At 37.0% G+C, this 25,517-nt stretch overlaps 1 protein-coding gene across 4 annotated transcripts in view; it reads right to left on the bottom strand.

Annotated features, from left to right (window-relative positions):
- The window catches only part of TAOK3 (TAO kinase 3), a 192,069-nt gene that overhangs the window by 104,650 nt on the left and 61,902 nt on the right, over nt 1-25,517 (bottom strand). For all 4 annotated transcript variants that reach the window (XR_008507082.2, XR_010407425.1, XR_010407424.1 and 1 more), the window contains exon 2: nt 9,453-9,555. The gene's annotated coding sequence lies outside the window, so the exon portion shown is untranslated. The remainder of the gene's footprint in view (nt 1-9,452; nt 9,556-25,517) is intronic.

A 25,517-nucleotide genomic window follows, 5' to 3' on the forward strand; every position in this document is an offset into this window, starting at 1 on the left:
CATTCTATCCTGTCAATGCATTTAATTCTATTTTTGTATATATATGTTTTTCTTTCTTTATAATTTTGAGATGTAGTTTCTTCTAACAAACCCACCAAAATACACTCAGAAGATAGTGCATTGCTCTGTTCTGTTCACTTGTCTGTTTATATCCCTTCCTTTGTTGTTGTTGTTGTTGTTATTTTTTGTTTTTTCTTATCTTTTAATTTTCATTTTTATAGCTACATTCTATCCTTTCATTATATTTAATTTGATTTTTGTACATATATAAGTTTTTCTTTCTTTACAATTTTGGGATCTAGTTTTCTAACAAACAGACCAAAATACACACAGGATCCAGTGTATTGCTCTATTCCATTCACCTGTCTGATTATATTTGTGTTTAAAAAATTTTTTTTTCATTTTCATTTTATTTTAATTTTTTTCCCTCAGTTTCGGGTCTCTTCTGATTTGTTTAGTGTATATTTATCTGGGGTTGTTGTTGCCATTTTAGTCTTTTGTTCTCTCCTTCATCTCTTCTTCTCTGGTCAGAATGACAAGATGGAACTCACCTCAAAAAAGAGAACAAGAGGCAGTACTGACTGCCAGGGACCTAATCAGTATGGACATAAGATGTCAGAACTAGAATTCAGAATAACTATTATAAAGACACTAGTTGGGCTTGAAAAAAAGCGTAGAAGACACCAGAGAATCCCCTTCTGGAGAAATAAAAGAACTAAAATCTAACCAAGTCAAAATCAAAAAGGCTATTAATGAGATGCAGTCAAAAAAAAAAAAAAAAAAGAAATATCTTGATCATCCAATAGGCAAATTAGAGACTAAGCTAGATGGAGTATGTAATTTTGACAATCCCTTAAAAGTCAAACACACTTGGGGGCACCTGGCTGGCTTAGCCTGCAGAACGTGTGACTCTGGATCTCGGAATTGTGAGTTCAAGCCCCACGTTGGGTGTGGAGCCTACTTTAAAAAAAAAAAAAGTCAAACACACTTAGAGCTAGAAGGCACTTTAGAGAAATAGTCTAGAGCACACCCCCATTTTAAACTTGAAAAAAACCCTGCATTCTAAAGAGAATAGGACTTTTTCGAGGTGAAAGATTCTACTGCTTAGGTATTGGATAAAATCTATAAGTCTATATCAATATATGATAAGAAATCCCCCACATATGAGAATAGAGGAACGTGTAATTCTGGAATAATGCTGGAAAAATATAGATCAATAAATATCTGTTGAAAACAAAAACAAAAACAACAACAACAAAAAATGGAGACCCTAACTGCTAGGATAAATGAGGCAGAAAAGAGAAGTAGTGATATAGAAGACAAAATGATGGAGAATAAAGAAGCTGAGAAAAAGAGATAAACAACTACTGGATTATGAGGGAAGAATTCAAGAGATAAGTGATACCATAAAGCAAAACAATATTAGAATAATTGGGATCCCAGAAGAAGAGGAAAGAGAGAGAAGGGCAGAAGATATATTGGAGCAAATTATAGCAGAGAACTTCCCTAATCTGGGGAAGGAAACAGGTATCAAAATCCAGGAGGCACAGAGAAACCCCCTTCCTCTTAAAATCACTAAAAATAAGCCAACACCCCGACATATAATAGTGAAACTTGCAAATCTCAGAGACAAAGAGAAAATCCTGAAAGTAGCTCAGGACAAGAGGTCTGTAACCTACAAGGGTAGAAATATTAGACTGGCAGCAAACCTATCCATAGAGAACTGACAGGCCTGGCATGATACATTCAGGGTGCTAAATGAGAAAAATATGCAGCCAAGAATACTTTAACCAGCTAGGATGTCATTCAAAATAAAAGGAGTCATAAAAAGCTTCCAGGACAAACAGAAACTAAGAGAATTTCTAATTACTAAACCAGCCCTAAAACAAATATTAAAAGGGATCCTTTAAGCAAAGAGAGAGCCCAAAAGTAACATAGACCAGAAAGGAACAGAGACAATATACAGGAACAGTCACTTTACAGGTAATACAATGGCACTAAATTCCTATCTTTCAATAGTTACTCTGAATGTAAATGGGTTAAATGCCCTAATCAAAAGATACAGGGTATCAGATTGGATAAAAAAGCAAGACCCATCGATATGCTGTCTGCAAGAGACTCATTTTAGACCAAAGACACATCCAGATTTAAAGTGAGGGGGTGGAAAACCATTTATCATGCTAATGAATATCAAAACTAAGCTGGGGTGGCAATCCTTATATCAGACAAATTAGATTTTAAACCAAAGACTGTAATAAGAGATGAGGAAGGATAGTTTATCATAATTAAAAGGTATATCCAACAAGAAGATCTAATAATTATAAATATTTGTGCCCCTAATGTGGGAGCAGCTAATTATATAAGCCAATTAATAACAAAATCAAAGAAACACATTGATAATAATACAACACCCCACTCACTGCAATGGACAGATGATCTAAGCAGAAGATCAACAAGGAAACAAGGGCTTTGAATGACACACTAGATGGACTTCACAGATACACTGAGAACATTCCATCCTAAAGCAACAGAATACACATTCTTCTCGAGTGCACATGGAACATTCTCCAGAATAGATCACATACTGGGTCACAAATCAGGTCAGATCGGGATCATTCCCTGCATATTTTCAGAGTACAATGCTTTGAAACTGGAACTCAATCACAAGAGGAAATTTGGAGGCTAAAGAGCATCCTACTAAAGAATGGAGGCTAAAGAGCATCCTACTAAAGAATGAATGGGTCAACCAGGAAATTAAAGAAGAATTTAAAAAATTCATGGAAACAAATGAAAATGAAAACACTAATGTTCAAAACCTTTGGGATGCCGCAAAGGCGGTCCTAAGAAGGAAGTATTTAGCAATACAAGTCTTTCTCAAGAAACAAGAAAGGTCACAAATACACAACCTAACCTTACCTAAAGGAGCTGAAGAAAGAACAGCAAATAAAGCCTAAGCCCAGGAGGAAAAGAGAAATAAAAAAGATTAGAGCAGAAATCAATGAAATAGAAACCAAAAGAACAGTAGAACAGATCAACGAAACTAGGAACTGGTTCTTTGAAAGAATTAATAAGATTGATAAACCCCTGGCCAGACTCATCAAAAAGAAAAAAGGACCCAAATAAATAAAATCATGAATGAAAGAGGAGAGATCACAACCAACACCAAAGAAATACAAACAACTATAAGAACATATTATGAGCAACAATATGCCAACAAATTAGGCAATCTGGAAGAAATGGATGCATTCCTAGAGACGTATAAACTACCAAAACTGAAACAGGAAGAAACAGAAAACCTGAACAGACCCATAGTCAGCAAGGAAACTGAAGCAGTAATCAAAAATCTCCCAACAAACAAGAGCCCAGGGTCAGATGGGGAATTCTTCCAAATATTTAAAGAAGAATCAATACCTATCCTTCTGAAACTGTTTCAAAAAATCGAAAAGGGGGGGGCGCCCGGATGGCCCAGTTGTTAAGCATCTGCCTTCGGCTCAGGTCATGATCCCAGGGTCCTGGGATAAAGCCCTGCATCGGGCTCTCTGCTCAGCGGAAGCCTGCTTCTCCCCTTCCCACTCTCCCTGCTTGTGTTCCCTCTCTTGCTCTCTCTCTCCCGTCAAAATAAATAAATAAAATCTCAAAAAAAAAAAAAAAATCAAAATGGAGGGAAAACTTCCAAACTCTTTCTATGAGGCCAGGATTACCTTGGTCCCAAAACTAGACAATGACCCCACCAAAAAGGAGAATTACAGACCAATATCCCTGATGAATATGGATGCCAAAATTCTCACCATGATACTAGCCAATAGGATCCAACAGTACATCAAAAGGATTATTCACCATGACCAAGTGGGATTTATTCCTGGGCTGCAAGGGTGGTTCAACTCCCCAAATCAATCAATGTGATACACCACATTAATAAAAGAAAGGACAAGAACCATATGATCCTCTCAATAGATGCAGAAAAAGCATTTGACAAAGTACAGTATCCTTTCTTGATTAAAATTCTTCACAGCAGAGGCACGTGGGTGGCTCAGTCGGTTAAGTATCTCAGCTCAGGTCGTGATCCTGGGATCCCAGGACTGAGCCCTGCGTTGGGCTCCCTGCTTAGCAGGGCGCCTGCTTCTCCCTCTCCTCCTAGCTCTCTCTCTTGCTATCTCTGTCACTCTCTCTCTCAAATAGAATCTTTAAAAAAAAATAAAATAAAATTCTTCACAGTGTAGGGACAGAAGGAACATACCTCAATATCATAAAAGCCATTTACTAAAAGCCCACAGTGAATATTCTCAGTCGGGAAAAACTGAGAGCATTTCCCTACGGTCAGGAGCATGGCAGGGATATCCACGATCATCCCTGCTTTTCAACATAATACTAGAAGTCCTAGCCTTAGCAATCAGACAACAAAAAGAAATAAAAGGCATTCAAATCAGCAAAGAAGAAGTCAAACTCTTACTCTTTGCAGATGACATGATATTCTATGTGGAAAGCCCAAAAGACTCCACCCCAAAACTGCTAGAACTCATACAGGAATTAAGCAAACAGGCAGGATATAAAATCAATGCACAGAAATCAACTGCATTTCTATACACTAACAATGAGACAGAAGAAAGAGGAATTAAGGAGTTGATCCCATTTACAATTGCACCCTAGGAATAAACCTAACCAAAGAGGCAAAGGATCTGTACTCAGAAAACTACAGAATACTCATGAAAGAAATTGAGGAAGACACAAAGAAATGGAAAAACGTTCCATGCTCATGGATTGGAAGAATAAATATTGTGAAGATGTCAGTGCTTCCTAGAGCAATCTACACATTTAATGCAATCCCTATCAAAATACCATCAACTTTTTTTCACAGAGCTAGAACAAATAATCCTAAAATTTGTATGGAACCAGAAAAGACCCCAAATAGCCAGAGGAATGTTGAAAAAGAAAACCAAAACTGGTGGCATCACAATTCCGGACTTCAAGCTCTATTATGAAGCTGTAATCATCAAGACGTATGGTATTGGCACAAAAACAGACACATGGATCAATGGAACAGATTAGAGAACCCAGAAATAGACCCTGGACTCTATGGTCAACTAATATTCAACAAAGTGGGAAAGAATATCCAATGGAAAAAAAGTCTCTTCAACAAATGGTGTTGGGAAAATTGGACAGCCACATGCAGAAGAATGAAACTGTAACATTTCCTTACACCATACACAAAGATAAACTCAAAATGGATGAAAGACCTAAAAGTGAGACAGGAATCCACCAAAATCCTTGAGAACACAGGCAGCAACCTCTTCGACCTCAGCTGTAGCAACTTCTTGCTAGATATGTCTAGCAAAAATGAACTATTGGGACTTCATCAAGATAAAAAGCTTTTGCACAGCAAAGGAAATAGTTGACAAAACCAAAAGACAACCGACAGAATGGGAGTAGATATTTGGAAACGACATATCAGATAAAGGGTTAATATCCTAAAGTCTCAAACTCAATACTCAAGGAACAAATAATCCAATCAAGAAATGGGCAGAAGACATGAAGAGACATCTCTCCAAAGATGACATACAAATGGCCAACAGACACATGAAAAAAATGTTCAACATCACTCGACACCAGGGAAATACACATCAAAACCACAATGAGATATCACCTCACACCAGTCAGAATGGCTAAAATTAACAAGTCAGGAAATGACAGATGTTGGCAAGGATGCGAAGAAAGGGGAACCCTCTTACACTGCTGGTGGGAAGGCAAGCTGGTGCAGGCACTCTGGAAAACAGTATGGAGGTTCCTCAAAAAGTTGAAAATAGAGCCATTCCACTCTTAGGTATTTACCCAAGAAAAATGAAAGCATATGTCCATTCAAAGCCCTGTACACAAATGTTCATGGCAGCTTTATTTTTAATAGCCCAAACTGGAAACAACCCAAATGCTCATCAACAAAGGAACAGATAAACAATCTGTGGTACATGCAGACAATGGAATGCATTTCAGCAATAAAATGAACTACTGACACATGCTAGAACATGGATGAATCTCAAAATAATTATGTTGAGTGAAAAGACAGACCCCCGCCAAAAAAAGAGTACATACTTTATGATTTTATTTCTATAAAATTCTAGAAAATGCAAACTGAAGTAACAGAAAGCACATCAGTGGTTGCCTGGGGATTAGGGTGAGTGAGAAGAGGTGGGATGGAGGGATTAAAAAGAGGTATCAAGAAGCTTTGGGAGTGCTGGATATGTTTACTATCTTCCCAGATACATATTATGGCAAAACATATTATACTCATTAAATATGTTCAAATTATTGTATGTCAGTTATACATCAATAAGGTTGTCTTAAAATGATGCAGTAAACAAAAGTGAAAGGCAAATAAAGTAGGAATGATGCAAAATATGTGCTGGTTAAAACTTATTCTTACCAGACAGGTGACTATAAAACACTGATGAAACAGACTGAAGATGACACAAACAAATGGAAAGATATTCTATGCTCATGGGATGGAAGATGTCCATACTACCCAAAGCAATCTACAGATTTAATGCAATCCCTATCAAAATACCAACAACAGGAGTGCCTGGGTGGCTCAGTCAGTTAAGCGTCTGCTTTCGGCTCAGGTCATGATCCCAGGGTCCTGGGATTGAGCCCCATGTGGGGCTCCCTGCTCAGCTGGGAGCCTGCTTCTCCCTTTCCCTCTGCCACTCCCCCCTGCTTGTGCTCTCTCCCTCTCTCTCTCTCAAATAAATAAATAAAATCTTAAAAAAATACAAACAACATTTTTCACAGAACTAGAATAATACTAAAATCTGTATGGAATCACAAAAGACCCCGAATAGCCAAAAAAATCTTGAGAAAGAAGAACAAATTGGAGGTATCACAATCTCAGACTTCAAGATATACTACACAAAGCTATAGTAATCAAAACTGAATGGTACTGGCATGAAAATAGATACATAGGTCAATAAAACAGGACAGAGAGCCCAGGAATAAACCCATGCTTAAATGGCCCATTAATCTAGAACAAAAGAGGCAAGAATATACAATGGGGAAAAGACGGTCTCTTCAACAAATGGTGTTGGGAATACTGGTCGGCTACATGCAAAAGAATGAAACCGGACCACTTTTATATCACACACAGAAATTAACTCAAAATGCATTAAAGATCTAAATATGAGACCCCAAACCATAGAGCTCCTAGAAGAAAACATAGGCAATACTTCCTTTGACATCAGCCATAAAAACATTTTTCTCAATATGCCTCCTCAGGTAAGAAAAACAAAAGCAAAATTAAACTATTGGGACTACACCAAAATAAAAGGCTTTTGCACAGAGAAGGAAACCAGCAACAAAATGGCAAGGCAGCCTATTGAATGGGAGAAGATATTTGCGAATGATGTATCTGATAAGGGGTTAATATCCAAAATGTATAAAGAACTTAGAGGACTCAACACCCCTAAAACCCAAATAATCTGATTAAAAATGAACAGAAAACCCGATTCAACATTTTTCCAAAGAAGACATATAGATGGACAACAGATAGAAAAAAAATGCTCAATACCCCTCATCATCAGGGAAATGCTAATCAAAACCACAAGATATCACCTTACACTTGTCAGAATGGCTAAAATAAAAACCACAAGAAATAACAAGTATTGGCAAGGATGTGGATAAAAAGGAACCCTCATGCGTTGTTGGAAGGAATGCAAATTGGTGCAACCACTGTGGAAAACAGCATAGAGGTTCCTCAAGAAACTAAAAATAGAATTACCATATATTCCAGTAATTCCATTACTGGGTATTTACCCAGAGAAAATGAAAACACTAATTCGAAAAGATATATGCACCCCTATGTTTATTGCAATGTTATTTACAATAACCAAGATATGGGAGTGACTGAAGTGTCCATCCATCGATGAATGGATAAAGAAGACAAGGCACATACACACACACACACACACACACACACAAATGATGGAATGTTACTCAGCCATAAAAAAGAATGAGATCTTGCCATTCACAACAACATGGATGGACCTAGAGCATATAATACTAAATGAAGTCATAGAAAGACAAAAAGCCATATGATTTCACTCATATGTGGAATTTAAGAAACAAATGAAGAAAGAAAAAAAGAGACAGAAAAACATTCTTTTTTAAAAATTTTTTATTTATTTGAGAGAGAGAGAGAGCGAGAGAGCACCAGCTGGGGAGTGGGGGCAGAGGGAGAGAAGCAGACTCCCTGAGGAGCAGGGAGCCCAACGCAGGGCTCGATCTCTGGACCCTGAGATCATGACCTGAGCCAAAGGCAGATGCTTAACTGACTGAGCCACCCAGGTGCCCCCCCCAAAAACATTCTTAAATATGGAACAAACTAGTAGTTGTTGCCATAGGGGAGGTGGATGGGTGTGGGGGTGAAATAGGTAAAGGGAGGGGGTTAAGAGTATACTTATCTTGATGAGCACTGAGTAATGTAGAGAATTGTTGAATCATATTGTACACCTGAAACTAATATAACATTGTATGTTGATTATACTTCAATAAAAACATACATGAGACAAGTGTACACATACACATACACACATCTGCTCACACCGTCAAAGGACACATATAGGAGAAAGAAAATAGCAGTGGCTATTAAGGATATGAAACGTATATAGTTTCACTAGTAATCAAAGAAATAAAAACTAAAATAATAGGACACCTCATTTCACCTCCCAAATTGACAAAGTAATAGAGAAAAGATACAGTTTTCTGTAAGGGCATAAGGAAACAGTCATTTTTGTACATTGCTGGAAGAACAGGATGGGTATATTCTTTTACCAGGTAATATCCTTCTAGGAATTTATATAAGGCAATGTCTTTTTTGTTTTGTTTTAGCAATAGAGGCAGGATGGAAGAGGTAGAACATAAAGAGGGATGAGACCATGAAGATGGGAAACGTGGCTTCTTTCATCTCCAAGTCTGTATTTCTTTACAGGCTTGTTTTATCTGAAGTAGGTGTTGTGATTTCAGGTAACTTTATATTTCCTTCTTTTTGCTTATATGTATTTTCTAAATTTTCTGCAAAGCCTATTACTTCTGTAATTAGAGGAAATGTGATGTGAAAAATTTTACGTTACTTCAAAGTCTAATTATAAAGTACTACAATGAAAAAGGCAATATATATTTCCAGAAAATAATTTGATAATAAGAATCAAGAAACTTTAGGTAAGGTCATTTCTTTTAACCAGGTATTTCTCCAAATTGTAAGCTGTGACTGAAAATAATGAAAATCTATAAGGAAGGAATTTGAAATTAAAAAGTTTTTATAAAAGAATTTTTATCCCAATTTTATTAATATTTTTCCACTTTGCCCCCTTTTTTTTACAAATATAATAAAAATTAATTATAGAAAAACCAGAAGATACAACCTCTTCCCATCTTATGGGAAAGCTTTGTCATGGATCTATGGACAATACCTTTTTGTGAATGGCACAAAATATACTGTATTGCTCAGATTCATCTTAGCAGCAAACTCTTTGTCCTCTTTTAAAACTTCAGTCTTTTGCATTTATGGCGCACCTATGGAAAAGAAGAATGAAATATATAATTATAAAAGCAAAATTAAGGAAGCCATGATTGATCATATGGTAGCTTTAAAATTTTACACATGTAATATTACAAAGTTAAAACTTTTACCTTCATCTGTTTGTGAATGACAAATGCAAAAGGTAAGATCTGCACATCAAAGACTCGGGCTACACTTTCACAAGCAATACCAGGAAAAAAAATGTCCTTAGATTTCAGAATCTATATTGAGACTTCCATTGGTTTGAGTCCAGGGAAACTCAACAGAGTCTACCAGTAGACAGGACTAATCTGACAGTTGTGGTGATGCTACTGATTGTCAGTAAGGCTTATATTCTGAATTGCTTTTCCAATAAGCATGATGATTTACATTGGCTCATCTATCTCCCCATTCCTAGGCTCTCTTATAACCAGTCTTCTGCATTTGGGGGGTAATGATTATTCTTTATTATCTGTTAAAGATGTATATGCCCAATGTAGAAAATCTGGGAACTAAATACTATTATGAAGAAAAATCTATAATCCTACCCAGGACAAAGTTCATTAACAATTTGGCATACTTTTCTCCATGCTCATATTTATTTCTTCATGCTCATATTTATTTTGTTGTATACAGCTGAGATCATTTATACATATAATTCCATAGTGTACCTCTTTAATTCTAGATTATGAGCATTTTTGCCATGTTATCTATCACTGTTCACAAAGATCATTCTAATGACTGCTCAATGTGTATCTCCCAATGTATACCTTCCTATTCATTCACAACTCCTTCTCCACAATTAGAAGCCAAGGCTGTATTCAACTCTTTGTTGAACTATTAAACATTACTGTGTTTGGAAGATCTTTGTGCATATTATTTATCTACATTTTAGGGCTTTCTTTGGAATGGATTTCTAGTACTAGAGTTCTGCGGTCAAAGAATATAACAATTTAAAACATATAATACGTATATTGAAATAATTTTTAGGTAACCTGACTGCTTTGGAGACGAAGGCCTTACAGAGGGGGAAAAAAACTAAAAAAAAGGTATTGACTTCCACTTTCACATTTTTCCTGTTGAGGTTATTCCAATCTCCTCACATGTCTATACTTATAAACTAATCTTTATCATTATTTTTATTATTCCCTCTGATTCTATGGCTGTGAAATGTTACATGAAGTGGTAGCTATTATTGCCAGAATTCTGTACCACATTTTACCTAACCATCAAACGTCAAACCAATCAATAATTGCCATGTCTGCATATCTATCCTGCTAATCTAGCATGACTATAGCTTCAATAAACTAAAAAATTCTTTGAACACTAGTTGCAAGATTTCTAAGAAAGTAATTTAAAATAAGGCATTTACTAATATCCTCATGTCCTAATATCAAATGCAAGAGGAACTATTCATTTGGACTGCATTTGGACATGCTATGGACATGCATGCTCAGTATTTTCTTTCTTTAAATACTTCTTCATTCTTACATAATTTTCTTAAAACATGTTCTCTACGGTTGCATAGCTCTATAAATATTCTAAAATAAGCTCTATGACTTCTAGGAATTACATTTTCTCGGTTTTATCTTTTTTTTTTTTTTTTTTTTTTTTGCCCCTTGCTGGAAGACTGCACATGCTATTGAGGCTGAAAAGTATACTCTTAAGTTTATCCATTACACCTAAGGGATGTTCTCAGCTTTCTTCCATTCCACAAGCTCCCTTTTTCTTTATAAATGTCTCTTGAATTCCATAAAACTGTCTTTTCTTGTTTTTCCAAATTATTCCTCCTACAGTTTCTCTTCTCTCTGATTTCTTTTTTTTTAAGATTTTATTTATTTATTTGACAGAGAGAGACTCAGAGAGAGAGGGAACACAAGCAGGGGGAGGGAAGAGGGAGAAGCAGGCTTCCCGCCGAGCAGGGAGCCTGATGTGGGGTTTGATCCCAGGACCCCAGGACGATGACCTGAGCCGAAGGCAGACGCTTAACGACTGAGCCACCCAGGCGCCCCTCTCTGATTTCTAAATAAAAGTTCCTCCAAGTATTTGCCTGAAGCCCTATGTGTGACTGCAAGCTGCTCTAACTTCTGTCCATTCAATGGTTTCCAGTAAGGCTAAGGCATTACATTGTGCTGACCTCCTTTCCAAGCCCCAGCCCCATATTTTCAAATATCTTTTTGGCTTCTCCCCTCACTTATACCTTACATTAACTTTGACCTTTCCACTGCCCTCTCAATTAATTCACAATTCTGTTTCAAATATTTCCTTTTATCTGTTTCTTTGCTTTTCCACTTCTGTTATCTTTTTCCTCTGCTTCTACTTGGTCAGACTCTAGTCTATCTTTTCTGGAATTCATCTTTTTTTTGGCAATTTTATTTATTTATTTGACAGAGAGAGAGAGAACAAGTGTGTGTGGGTGGGGAGAGGCAGAGGGAGAAGGAGAAGCAGACTCCCTGCTGAGCAGGGAGCCCAACACGAGGCTAGATCCCAAGCCTCCAGGATCATGACCTGAGCTGATGGCAGACGCTTAACCAACTGAGCCACCCAGGCGCCCCCGGAATTCATCTTAAAAACACTATTATCATAATCATCTTCCTGAAGCAAAGGTGAGATATCACATCTCTGCTCAAAATCCTTCAATGTCCCCCTACGGCCTACAGTATAAAGAATAACTTCATGTAACTAACATTCAAAACTGGCCTCAAACCACTACTCTAACCAAAATTCTTCAACTCCATAATCAGGAAAACTGAACTACTATACAGTTACATTTTCATACCTTTTTATTTGCTTATGCTGTTCCCTCTGACTAGAATATCCAAATCCCAACCACTCTCACAGTCCAGGAGAACATCATCTCTGGTATAAGACCTACCACTTTCCCCCTTTGCTTCAGTTTTAAATACATATATATTAGTACTCTTACTGTATGACAAGGGCTTCTTCAGAGGAGGATACATGTCTAACCCTATGTTTTGATTAATCATTCTATCTCATGATACCTTTTTCTAAAAAGCATTTTTTTTAAGATACAATTCACATACCATACAACTCACCAATATAAAGGATATAATTCAATGTTTTTTTTGTTTTTTTTTTTAAGATTTTACTTATTTATTCGACAGAGAGAGAGAGAGAGCATGAGTAGGGGGGAGGGGCAAAGGGAGAGGGAGAAGCAGGTCTCCAGCTGAGTGGGGAGCCCTACATGGGGCTCAACCTGAGGATCCTGGGATCATGACCTGAGCCGAAGCAGATGCTTAACCACCACCCAGGCACCTCTGTAATTCAATGGTTTTTAGCATATTCACTGGTTTATGCAGTCATCACCATGGTCAATTTTAGAATATTTTCATCACCACAAAAAGATGTCCTATGCCCTTTAGCTATTACCCTACCACCCCTCCATTCCTAAGCAACCACTAGTCTACTTTCTGTCTCTATAGATTCCCCTCTTCTGGACATTTCCTTTGAATGGTCTTTGTGACTGGCTTCTTTCACTTGGCATGCTGTTTTTAAGGTTTATTCATGTGGTAGCATGAATCAGTATTTAATTTCTTTTATTGCTGAATAATACTCCATTATATAAATATACCACATGTCGTTTACCAACTTATAAGCTGATAGACATTTGGGGTTGTTTCTACATTTTGGCTACTACGAATAATGCTATTATAATTGCTTGTGTACTATTTTTTGTGTGGGCATACATTTTCATTTCTCTTGATTATATACCTAAGAGTCAAATTGTTGGGCCCTGTGACATCTTTATACAGCAGGTACTCTATAAAAGTCTGCTGAAATCTCTTTCCCTTTTCCATCCCAGCCCTACTCTCAAAGTGATCTCTAAATTCATCCTTCCCTCAAAACATGAACAAGGACATTTTTCCTTCAAGAGGACTGCATTTTAAGAATTAACTGAAGATTAAATGATATGCATGGAATTATTTTTTCCCCTCTCTTGACCTCCCGCAACCTCAGGTACTGCATTTATAGTGAGAACTGAGAACTGTGCCAAGAATGCAGTATTTCTGGTCTTGGGCCCTTGGGCCAACTGAACAATCCAGCCAGCTTAGAGTAGAAGATTTCAACAGAGATGTGCAACTAGAATAATTTTCTTCACTCTTTACTCTAAGAAATGGAAATCTTTCAACAATGATAATCAAATTATTTTTCATAGACATCCTAACTTAATATAATGAACAACGCTTGATAGAGAGTAGAAATATTTTTCACGATTTCCCTTTTCCCAGCAACTTTCAAGAAAGATGATTCACGGAAGATCTTAGTTGACTTTCAATGTTGTAGTCACACTACTTCAACAATAAACCTGAAGCCAACTATTTTGAAAAACCCCAATACTTCAGCATTAGGGAAAAAGAATCACAATGTTTCGTATCGGAAAGATTTTAAAGCTCAGACATTTCAACTCTTTTTTTTTTTAAACTGAATCTCAGAAAAGTGTCAAATCACACCTATGTAGTAGTGTTACCCCAAATCAAAATATCAGGTCTTCTGATTTCCCACTCCAGAAAACTTCCTTCTGAATCAAGTTGCCTAAGTCAGACTTCAAAACACCAAAAAGTTTTTCTATTTTGCTAATTAGAGGGTGATCAAGAAAAGTTTAATCAAACGTAAAATTGGACTTCTGTGTTATTATTGCTCCAAAATATTTTTTAACACTTGAGTATGTAGTGGTAGATTCAGTTCTTATGTAGACTGAAGCATCAACAAATTTGGGGATCTATTTAAGAAAAAAATTTTTACAAAATTCCCACATAGAAATAAGTATTAGGGCCTCAGAGGGGGCTGGTGCAAACAATGGGCTCTGAAACTTAAACCTCACTGTAAATTAGCCCATGTAAATTCCTATTATCTTGCTCCCAGAGGGTAGAGGCAGGTAAAATCTTCATTTTACAGCAATGAAAAATGAAGTACAAATAGTTGATAGGACTTTTTCAAAGTTAGAACTAGTCCAGTTTTTCTTCCTACTATAATACAACTACCCATACAGCCTTGAAGAGAATTGTTTTTAAAGAAAGAAACAGAAAACTGTTTTGATTAGTTGTTGCTACTGTCTGCCACTAATATTTAACTGTTATTCTGAAGTAAGAAACCATTTTTATGGTACTTTCATTTTGAAAATAAAACTAGATATTAGTTGCTTTTTATGCCACTATGATCATGTAGCCCATTGTGATCATATATCATTGCACTAGAGAACTGGAAAGGGACCTTAAAGTCACCTAATTTCTACTCAGCAAATAATGCAGAAGTGGCTGAGGTTTATTGATTATCATAACAATGATAACTTTTAGTCTACTCCTGGGTCAACTCATGTTAAATATTATGAAGAAGACTCTTCTTCCAAGTCACCCTTTAAGACTTTATGTGTGGGGCACCTGGGTGGCTGAGTGGGTTAAGCACCTGGTTCTTGATTTCTACTCAGGTCATGATCTCAGGGTCGTGAGATCAAGCCCTGCATCTGGCTCCTTGCTCAGTGTGGAGTCTGCTTGAGATTCTCTCTCTCCCTCTCTCTTTGCCTCTCCCCCAACTCGTGTGTGCACTCTCTCAAAATAAACAAGATCTTAAATAAAAGCCTTTGTGTGATCTAAAAAGTAAATACATCCATTATTTTTCTGTCTTAATGGATATTATTTTCCCCCTCCATTAAAAAATTCCTGTGCAGAGGCCCCTCCAGACCTCACCCTATGTACCTCTTCATTTGGCTGTTCATCTGTATCCTTTATAATATTCAATAAACTGGTAAACAAGTAAATGTTTCTGTGATTTCTGTGAGCCACTCTAACCAATTAATTGAACCTAGGAGGGGGTTATGGGAACCTCCAATATGTAGCTGGTCAGTCAGAAGCACAGGTAACAACTTGGACTTGCAGCAGGCATCTTAAGTGGGGGGCATGGGGAGCAGTTTTATGGGACTGAGCCCTTAACCTTTGGGGTCTGAAGCTACCTCCAGATAGATAGTGTCAGAATTGAGTTAATTGTTCGGTGGTTTTGGAAAACACACATCAGAATAGGCTATCTCACAGAATGAACCAGAAAGCTCAGAAAATGGGCAGGCCCTTAAAAGGGCAAATGCACATTCAAGGTCATGCCACAGTAAATGTCTGAGATGCCACTGCCACTTGTTTTGCTCTACTGGACTCTTAACCCCTTCACAACTGCCACAAACTATCTCTGTTGTGCCCTGAGCTATCAAGATTCATAGTCCTGGTTGGGAGCATCTGATTGACCAAGGTCATATGTCCACATACTAGCTGCCAGGCAACTGAGAAAGAAATATCTACCTGTACTTCTTTGGTATCCATGGCAGAAGGAGTAACATGGCCCCCCTTCTATTCAAAACAGGATAATCAAGCAATGGGCAACTCACACTGCAAGTATCTACTCATTAATGATCCAAAACCACATCACAACTCAGAAGCTAAGTGATAAACTTGGATTTGTAGCATTCCAGTATGTAATTGTCTCCTTAATCAATTCTTTTTAGCCTAAGTTTTATTTAAGCTTCTTCTGTACCTATAATATCTTATTCTCATAAGTTTAGTAAGAGGTGTAGTGAACCTGAAGTAGTGCTCAATTATTCATTCATTCATTCATTTATTTATTCAACATTTACTAGATACCCATTATGCTTAAGACATCATGCTAGGTGTTGAAAAATATGTAATGCAGAAACTAATTATCTAGGACCAGTGGATGTTACAGGTAGTTCAGAAGTTCAAATGAGGAAAGAGAACTTCCAATTCTCTAAGGAATAGGGGATGGGGATGGGCTGATGATTGACGGGTTCATGGAAGAAATGACATTTGGATTGCTTTGCAAAGAACAGGTAGAATTTTCAGGAAATGCTGTGAACATATGATGAGAGGTTGCAGCATTTTAGGAAATGGCAAGTAATTTCAGTTCTGCAGATTTGGGACAAGAATCCTTTGGAAACAAAGGTGGAAGAGTCTATTGGGTCCAGATTTTCAAGGATCTTGAATATCAGGCAAAGGATTTTATGCTTTTTTGGTAAATGATGAAAAAACATTTTAAATTAGATTCAGGATTCAAGAATAATATTCTAGTAATATACAGGCTCAACTGGGAAGATTTTGTTTAAAAACATTATGCACACATCATAGAAAAAAAAATGATAGAATATAGACCAAAATGTTAATAGCAGTTATCTTTGGGTATTGGGAATACAAGCATTTTCTATTTTCTATTTACCTTTCTGTATTTTCTATATTTTCTCCATTGAACATATATTACTTTGTAATGAAAAAAGTAAGTAAAAAAATATTTTTAAAAGATTGAATTGGAATAGAAGGAGACTAGATCAGGGAGGTCAGGTTAGGGCTACCAAAGTAGAAAAAATAACAGTCTTATCCTAGAATGTTGGCAATAAAATTGAAAGCAGAAAGCAGATACTATGACTCTGGATGCAAGAATAACACAATAACAACATAGCTTAGAGCCAGCAATTGACTGGCTGAATAGCCTGGAAAAGGCATGGGAGTCAAAGTTAGCTCTGAGGCTCTAAGAACAAGTGATAGAGGAGATAATTGTTCTGTGAACAAAAACAGGGAATTTAGTAGAAGGGACAAATTCAATGGTAGAAAGATGATGAGTGTTTTCTTGCCAAAGTGACTTTTAAGTGCTAGATAGGCATCCAGGGAGAGATATACAGCAAGTAGCAAGAAATGAAGGTTGAAATTCAGGGAAAATGACAGCTAGTCATTCAGATCTGGAATTATTTGTATAGGGTAGATAAACTCAAGAAGGAACTATGGTAACTCAGGTAAGGAATGGAGAGAAAAAAGAAGACTGAGAATAAAATCTTGGGGAAATATTTTGAAGTTGAATTCTTAGTGAATGCTAGATAAATGCTAAGTCAACATTATATTTCTATAATTAGGCATTCTCTCCATCTTACTCCATTCAATCAAAAGGTTTAAAATGACTTCCCTGGGGCGCTTGGGTGGCTCAGTCGTTAAGCATCTGCCTTCGGCTCAGATCATGATCCCAGGGTCCTGGGATCGAGCCCCACATTGGGCTCCCTGCTCTGCAGGAAGTCTTCTTCTCCCTCTCCCACTCCCCCTGCTTGTGTTCCTGCTCTTGCTATGTCTCTGTCTGTCAAATAAATAAATAAAATCTTTGAAAAATAAATAAATAAAATGACTTCCCTAAGTCTAAAAATTGAGATGAATAGTCAAAAGAATACTATTAGAAATAAAATTTAGATTTTTATATGACCGGCTTTTGCTTCACCCAGTTATGAAAAAAAAAAAGTCCCCTGTCTTTGGAAATGTATTTTTTTTTTTTTAAAGATTTTATTTATTTATTTGAGACAGAGAGAATGAGAGACAGAGAGCACATGAGAGGGGGGAGGGTCAGAGGGAGAAGCAGGCTCCCTGCCAAGCAGGGAGCCCGATGTGGGACTCGATCCCGGGACTCCAGGATCATGACCTGAGCTGAAGGCAGTCGCTTAACCAACTGAGCCACCCAGGCGCCCTGGAAATGTATTTTTAAAAAAGAAAATATGTGCAATAAAGTGAACCAAATGATCTTTTAATTGTTAATATATACATTTTTAATATATTTTTTACATTTTTTTTGTAATCAGAATTTTAGATTTAAAATGTATCTAAGATGGGCTCAAGGAGGTTAACTTGCTTTTAAGTAGTTTAATATTAACGACTTGGTACTTATGCCATTATAGTCTAGACTGAATTCCTGATCAAAGAATACTTGTCGGGCGCCTGGGTGGCTCAGTTGGTTAAGCGACTGCTTTCAGCTCAGGTCATGATCCTGGAGTCCCAGGATCGAGTCCCGCATCGGGCTCCCTGCTCGGCGGGGAGCCTGCTTCTCCCTCTGACCCTCCCCCCTCTCATGTGCTGTCTCTCTCATTCTCTCTGTCTCAAATAAATAAATAAAATCTTAAAAAAAAAAAAAAAAAAAGAATACTTGCCAGTCATGATGGGGAGCAGCATCATGGTACAGTGGAAGAACTCTGAACTGGAAGACAGAAATCATAGATCCTAGTCCCATATTGGTCCCTAAATGGCTCTGTGGCATTGATCAAGTTACTTAATTTCTCTAAGCCTCAATTTCCTGGTCTTGGGACTAGCTAAGATAATTTCTAAGTTCTATTCCAACCCTAAATGGAGCAAATCACTCCATTTAAAATCTCATATTAGGATTCACACACACACAAATGCCCTGAGTTCAATATAACCAGAATTCCCAGCAATCTTCACTTTAATTGTTCCCAAGTCAAATAAAAGAAAAACCCAAGATGTAAACACCTTCAGTCTCTGCAAATTTTACCTGCTACTCATCACCAAATACATGAAGACACTGTGAGAGCCCTGTATTTATAACTTTTGACTCCCTGCTATAGGATTACAATGCCAGACACTGCAGATAATAGAACATGCAGAAATAAGAGCTTTGAAAATAAACCTTCTTACAGCTAATGAAGGATTATCTGGCATGCAATTTTTCTAAAATGTCACAGCTATTAGCAAGTTCTTTTTGTGTTTTTTTTTTTTTTTTCGGGACTATTTTTCTCCTGTCTCCACTTTATTGCCCTGAAAATAAAAGTTTTCCTTAAGCACAATCAGATTTAAAACTTCAAAATTTTAATTGTATATACTTCTATTTACTTCTTTGGAAAAGGCCTACTTGGCCTCTGCTATGAATTGAATTGTGTCTTTCCCCTGACCCCAAATTCGTATTTTGAAATTCCAACCTCTAAAATGACTGTATATGGAGATAGGGCTTTTGGGAGGTAACTTTGTTAAATGAAGTCATAAGGATGGGACCCTAATTCAGTGGGATTAGTGGCTTTGTAAGAAAAGAGAAAGATCTCCTTCTCATCTCTCTCTCCCTATCTCTATTTCTCTCCCTCTCATCCTCTCTCTTTCTCTCTCCATTTGTCACTCCCTCCCTACCCCGCTCTCCCTCCCTCCCTCTCTTACATTGGCAAAGAGGATAGGCCGTTTGAATACAACTCCAGAAGGTAGCCATTCTGCAAGCCAGGAAGAGAGATTTCACCAGAAACTTAATCTGTTGGTACCTTGATCTTAGACTTCCCAGACTCCAGAACTGAGAAAAAATTAATTTCTGTTACTTAAGCTACCCAGTCTGTGGTATTTTGTTATAGCAGCATGAGCAGACTCAGAGAGCCTCCTTAACGAATTTCTGGACTAAGATTTGGACAATATTTAAATGGTTACTAAATTAATAGTGAAAATTTATTCTTTTCCAGGTAGCTCTCTAAACTGATCATTTGATAATCCTCTTCCTTTAAAAAATATATCTTGATAATTCAAAGAACTGGGGAGAAATACTAATCTTTGAACTAGAAGAGAAAGTTTACAATGATTTAACAATAATAATGTAAAAACACACAGAAATGCAGTAATTAGAATACACATAATTGATTAAATCTAAAATCTTCACCTAAAATCTCTTTCCAAAGACTTTTTTTTTTTTTTTAAGATTTTATTTATTTATTTATTTGACAGAGAGAGACACAGCGAGAGAGGGAACACAAGCAGGGGGAGTGCGAGAGGGAGAAGCAGGCTTCCCACGGAGCAGGGAGCCCGATGCGGGGCTCGATCCCAGGACTCTGGGATCATGACCTGAGCCGAAGGCAGATGCTTAATGGCTGAGCCACCCAGGCGCCCTCTTCCCAAAGATTCTTAACATTTATTCGATCTTTCAACAATACTGCCTCTGAGTATGAACGTCAAATGTGTAAGTTCCACAAGATATAAGTGATTACAAGCATTTTCTTGTTCAGGTATTTAAAGCAATTTCTTCATGATTGAGTGATTTACTTGAAATTTAGAAACTGAATGAACTCTACCAGTTCTCTATATACCACCTGATTAATAAAAACTCTCTTAAAGCTGCTTATGAATGAAATCCATCCCTACACTACTGCCAGGCATTATCAACCTGAAAGTAAAATCTGACCATGTCACTCTCCAGCTTAAAACCCTTTAATCCCATCATGTACAGGATATAAAATCCAAGCTCCTTGTAGATAGATGGCAAATGAAATCCTCTGTGACCTGCCTCTTGTCTGCTCTTGAACCTTGTCCTTAGTAACTCCAGGGCCTCACATTGGACGCCCTAGCTATTTTAAACTACTTCCTTGGGATATCAAGAAGTACCTATTGGCACTCTGTTTCTTTTCCTTTTTCCTAGATAACTAGAATTCATTCAAGAATCTGCTCAGATAGTACCACTTCAGGGAAACTGTCCTTATTCTCCCCTAAACTGGGGTGGTTTTTTCCCCCACAGAAGGATGCTGTAAACATTTCTCATATATGTGGTATAGACACAAGATTTAGATTATCTTTGGTAAATGTCTGCTAGACATTACCATAACCGGCTAGAGGAGGGCAGGGGTCACATTTAAATCACCAGTGTCTAACATACTGGCTGGTCTACAGCATGTGGCCAAAATATGCTCTTGAATTACACTAATTCATATATTAAATGTACTAAAACATTTTTTTATTTTAAGGAATATTATAGCAAATATTTTTGTTAAGCAAGTAGCCATCACTCCTTAATGTGTTTTTTAAATTAATATTTCTATAGGATGCTTTACCTAAAATGAACCTGATCTTTATTGTGGAAATTTGGTATTTTATTGAACTACATGGTACCTAAATATTAATAATTTCAGAATTATCACTACTCTCAACTTACTTGTTCAAGAACCTATCTTTTTTTTTTTTTTTTTTTAAGATTTTATTTATTTATTAGGGAGAGAGCTCACAAGCAGGGGGAGCGGCAGGCAGAGGGAGAGGGAGAAGCAGGGAGCCCGATGCGGGGCTTGATCCCAGGACCCTGGGATCATGACCTGAACCGAAGGCAGATGCTTAACCATCTGAGCCACCCAGGTGCCCCAAGAACCTATCTGTTTTAATGGATATCTTAAAAAACTGGCAGTTGATACCATCCTATTTTAACATCTAGAAAACCCTTTGGAGTCCAAGTCCGTATGTAATCATTTGAAAAAAGTGAAAACAACATTAAACAAAAACTTAATCCTACTATGCAATATTTTTTTCTCATGCACAGTCATATAATACATGATATCCTTCCAGTAAGTAGTTTAGAATCCATTACTTAGGCCTATCTTCAGTCAGCAAGTCCAAAATATCATTTATATTGGTTTATAGGACATCATTCAGTCTTTTATTAGGATTTTTGAATATTCATTCATTGTCACCTTTGATAAATGAACTAATTTTAGAGTAAATATAATAGAGAAAATCAACAAGCATTTATTTTAGACTACTACAGGCACTAAAGACAGAAAGAAGAGTTACTTTTGTTAGTAGGGCCTGGCTTAATATAATCAACAACACCATCAGCATACAAACATTTATTCAATCTCAGTGTGTGGTAGGCACTGTACATTACATCATTTAAGCCTTAACACAACACTAAGTTATTATTATTGATCTCATTTTACAGATGAAAATCTGAGGTCAAACTTCACAGACCTACTGTATGGTAGAGCTGGGATTCAAATCTAGACTATCCAACCTCAAGCCCACTCTCTTAACCATCATAGCAGTTTTCAGTTAAATCACTGTATGAGAGATTTCAGAAATTAATAACTCAATAAATATAAAGGATTCCATCTAGCCTACAATATTCTTGAATGCTAACAGCTTATTTATTTTGATTTGCTTTGCCTAAGGCCAAACCAGATCAAGACCCTCCCATCTAAAACTTTTTCACTTTGTACTTTAAAAAAAGGCAGAGTCATCACTGAAAATTTCTGTTCAGTAAATAGTGTGCCTAATAAAGGCAAGAGAAGCCTGAGTATCTAAAATCTTCTGAGGTAATCCTGTCCTGGGACTTCAGAGATGCATTTATACCCTAGAAAGTTAGCATTTAAAACTTGAAACTCTTGACTAATTTCCAATGTCGAAAGCATAACTCAGCATTCTTAGTCACGTTTAATTTTGCTTTGCCACTGGCAGGCAGGGCAAGCACCCATACACGCTGGCACAATACATGTTAGAGCAGTTTCCTCCTGTTGAGAGTTGCCTTCTCCCGCTTCAACAGTTCTCTCCTGTAGGACTGCTTTCAAAAGTGTATGAATCTCTATCTATTCAAGTAAACACTGAAATCCAATATTCAACTTCTTCTTAAAAGTAAACATTCCTACAACAACTGACTTGGGGTGTCTCCATGTCCTTAAATCAACTTTGAGGGGTAGAGAAAGTGTAACAGGAACTGAACTTAATATCCAGAAGAATGTTAGCAATACACAGGAAGGTTTTATCCTTTAGCTGTTTTAGATGTAGAAGGAGAGATGAGTCACATGAGCAAATAATGACACCTATAGTAAATTCAATTGTCTCCTAAATTTTCTTGTTTCCAATCGCTCCCATACATGGTCCAAAGTGTCATTTTCCTGAGACAGAGAGCTCTAATAATATCACACTGCTATTCAGAGATCTTTGATGAAGACATCCAAACTCCACAAAAGATACTCAAGGCTGCTACGATACGGTTCCAATGCAAGTTTGCTAGCTACCTAGTTATTCCTTAAATGTGCTAGATACTTTCAGTCTCAGCACTGCTTGTGCCCTTTACTTAGAGTGGAATATCTTGTTTCTTTACAAGTCAAAATCCTATCGCTTCTTTAAGACCCAGTTAAATTCCACCTCTCTTCCTTACCTCTGACAGTTAAAATTCAAAATTACCATGGCACTTTATTTGTACTCTTACTGTAACAAGTATCATCTATAGCTGATATTAAATTAATGGTTTACTGTGAACATATTTGTTTCCTCAACTGGAAAGTAAGTTCCTTGATCTTTTCCTCCATACAGAAGTGAGCCTTCTCTTCTGCTCTTTAGCAGCACAGTATCATTTTTAAATATGTGCATTTAGGCAGGCTGACTTGAGCTGCAGTTTCAATATAATTCATAATCCACTAAACAATATTTATTTAGTGCCTGACCATGTGCCAGTCTAAGCATTTGAAGAAACAAAACTCGCTAACTTGTGGAGCTTAAATTTTTTTTTTTTTAAAGATTTTATTTATTCATTTGAGAAACAGAGATACAGAGAGAGAGAGAAAGAGAAAGCACGAGCAGGGAGAGAGGCAGAGAGAGAGGGAGAAGCAGGCTCCTCACTGAGCCAGGAGCCCGATATGGGGCTCGATCCCAGGACCCTGGGATCATGACCCGAGCCGAAGGCAGACGCTTAACCATCTGAGCCACCCAGGCGCCCCTGGAGCTTAAATTTTAGTGGCGAGAAATAGACAACAATAAACATAGTAAATTACTGTATTAAAAGAATGATGAGTGCTTTGGAAGAAGAAAAAAGTAGAGCAGGATGGGAATCAGAAATGCCAGGGGTATGGCTTTAAGATCTCTGCTCAGATATGACCACCTCAGAGGACCCACTCAAAACATCCTTATTAAAGTGCTTTTTCTCCTTCTCAGTGACTATCATCATTCTGTTTTCTCTACATCATAGTACTTGAACTTATCTGAAATTATTTTATTTGTTTACATTGTTATTGTTTCTTTCCTGTCTGTTCACTGCTACATTCTCTTATACATAATAGACACTCAACAAACATTTGTTAGAAGAATACAAGGAGATACCCAAATTATACTTTTTTTTTTCCTAACGGACAGAGGGAGAGAGAGAATCTCAAGCAGACTCTGTGCTGAGTGGAGCCCCATATGGGGCTTGATCGCAGGACTCCAAAATTATGACCTGAACTGAAATCAAGACTCAGTCACTTAACCGACTGAGCCACCCAGGCACCCCTCAAATTATATTCTTATACTGGAATCAATCACATGTAAAAAGTGATCGCTACATCCTACTAAGAATCCAAAAGAACTAGTGTCTATTCAGATAAAGCACACTGTTTAAAGTATAACAAAAATGTAATAATATTTGGGAATGTGGATAATATAGTTCGTAATGCCAGGGTATATGCCCAAATATACGGTGGTTTTTATTTTAACCCAAACTATTTCTCAGAAACCAGGAGTCGCTTCATATTTTAACCCTTCCTTACAAAGCCTCTCAAATTCCAAGGTACTCTCACAATAAGTTATTAATTGGTACAGTAAGTTATTAATTGGTAAAGACATTAGTCTGAAATAACCCAATTAATGCTATTTTTACATGCTTACAGAGGTCCCTAAAAATAAAAGGGAAATCTAGCTACTAATCTTGAGATTTTCAGCTCCAAATTGCAAATCCTAGCTCAGTATTTCTCAAACTTTGATGGACATCCACCACCTGGGTATCTTGTTAATATGCAGATTCTGAGTGTCAGTACGACTGAGGCCAGAGAATCTGTATTTCTAACAAGCTTCCAGGCCATTATGGCTGGTCCATGGACTATGCTTTGAATTGCAAGGCACAAAATAAAGTTGTAAAAACAATGCTCTTCTATCACTATATTTTTATGACTTCAAAGTGTATATTTATATTCATAGGAAAGGAAAAGACCATACTTGGCAGCTGAAAGCTGCAAAGGGGATGTGAGATTTTCATAAAGTTGTTCCTACTAATTTCTCTTCATCCACCCCTTGCCCCTATAAATTCAATCCCATTTTTATAAAACCAGATTTTTTTTCAAGGCAACACCTTTAATCAGAACTATTCAACTAATCAACTATTTAAACTTAATCAAATAAAAAAGGAAAAGCACATTTAAAAACTCCATTTTTTTCTACCGTCCAATGCGCCAAAAAATTTCATTTTAATCAGTATACATGGAAGCGTTAAAGTTAGAAAGGGAGCATTAATTTTGGTAGTTTAATTTGGATGACTTTACTACTCAAAAATGGTTTTCTCTTCTTTTAAAACCTTGCCATCTCTCAGTAGGTCATTAGCCCATATGACAACTTTTAAATACATCAGTTATACTGGCCCTAGCTTTTTTTAAAGACCGAGT

This window comes from Mirounga angustirostris, unplaced genomic scaffold (assembly GCF_029215605.1).
Source record: "Mirounga angustirostris isolate CCGP_5_RB_7025 unplaced genomic scaffold, mMirAng1.0.hap1 SCAF_14, whole genome shotgun sequence".
NCBI lineage: Eukaryota > Metazoa > Chordata > Mammalia > Carnivora > Phocidae > Mirounga > Mirounga angustirostris.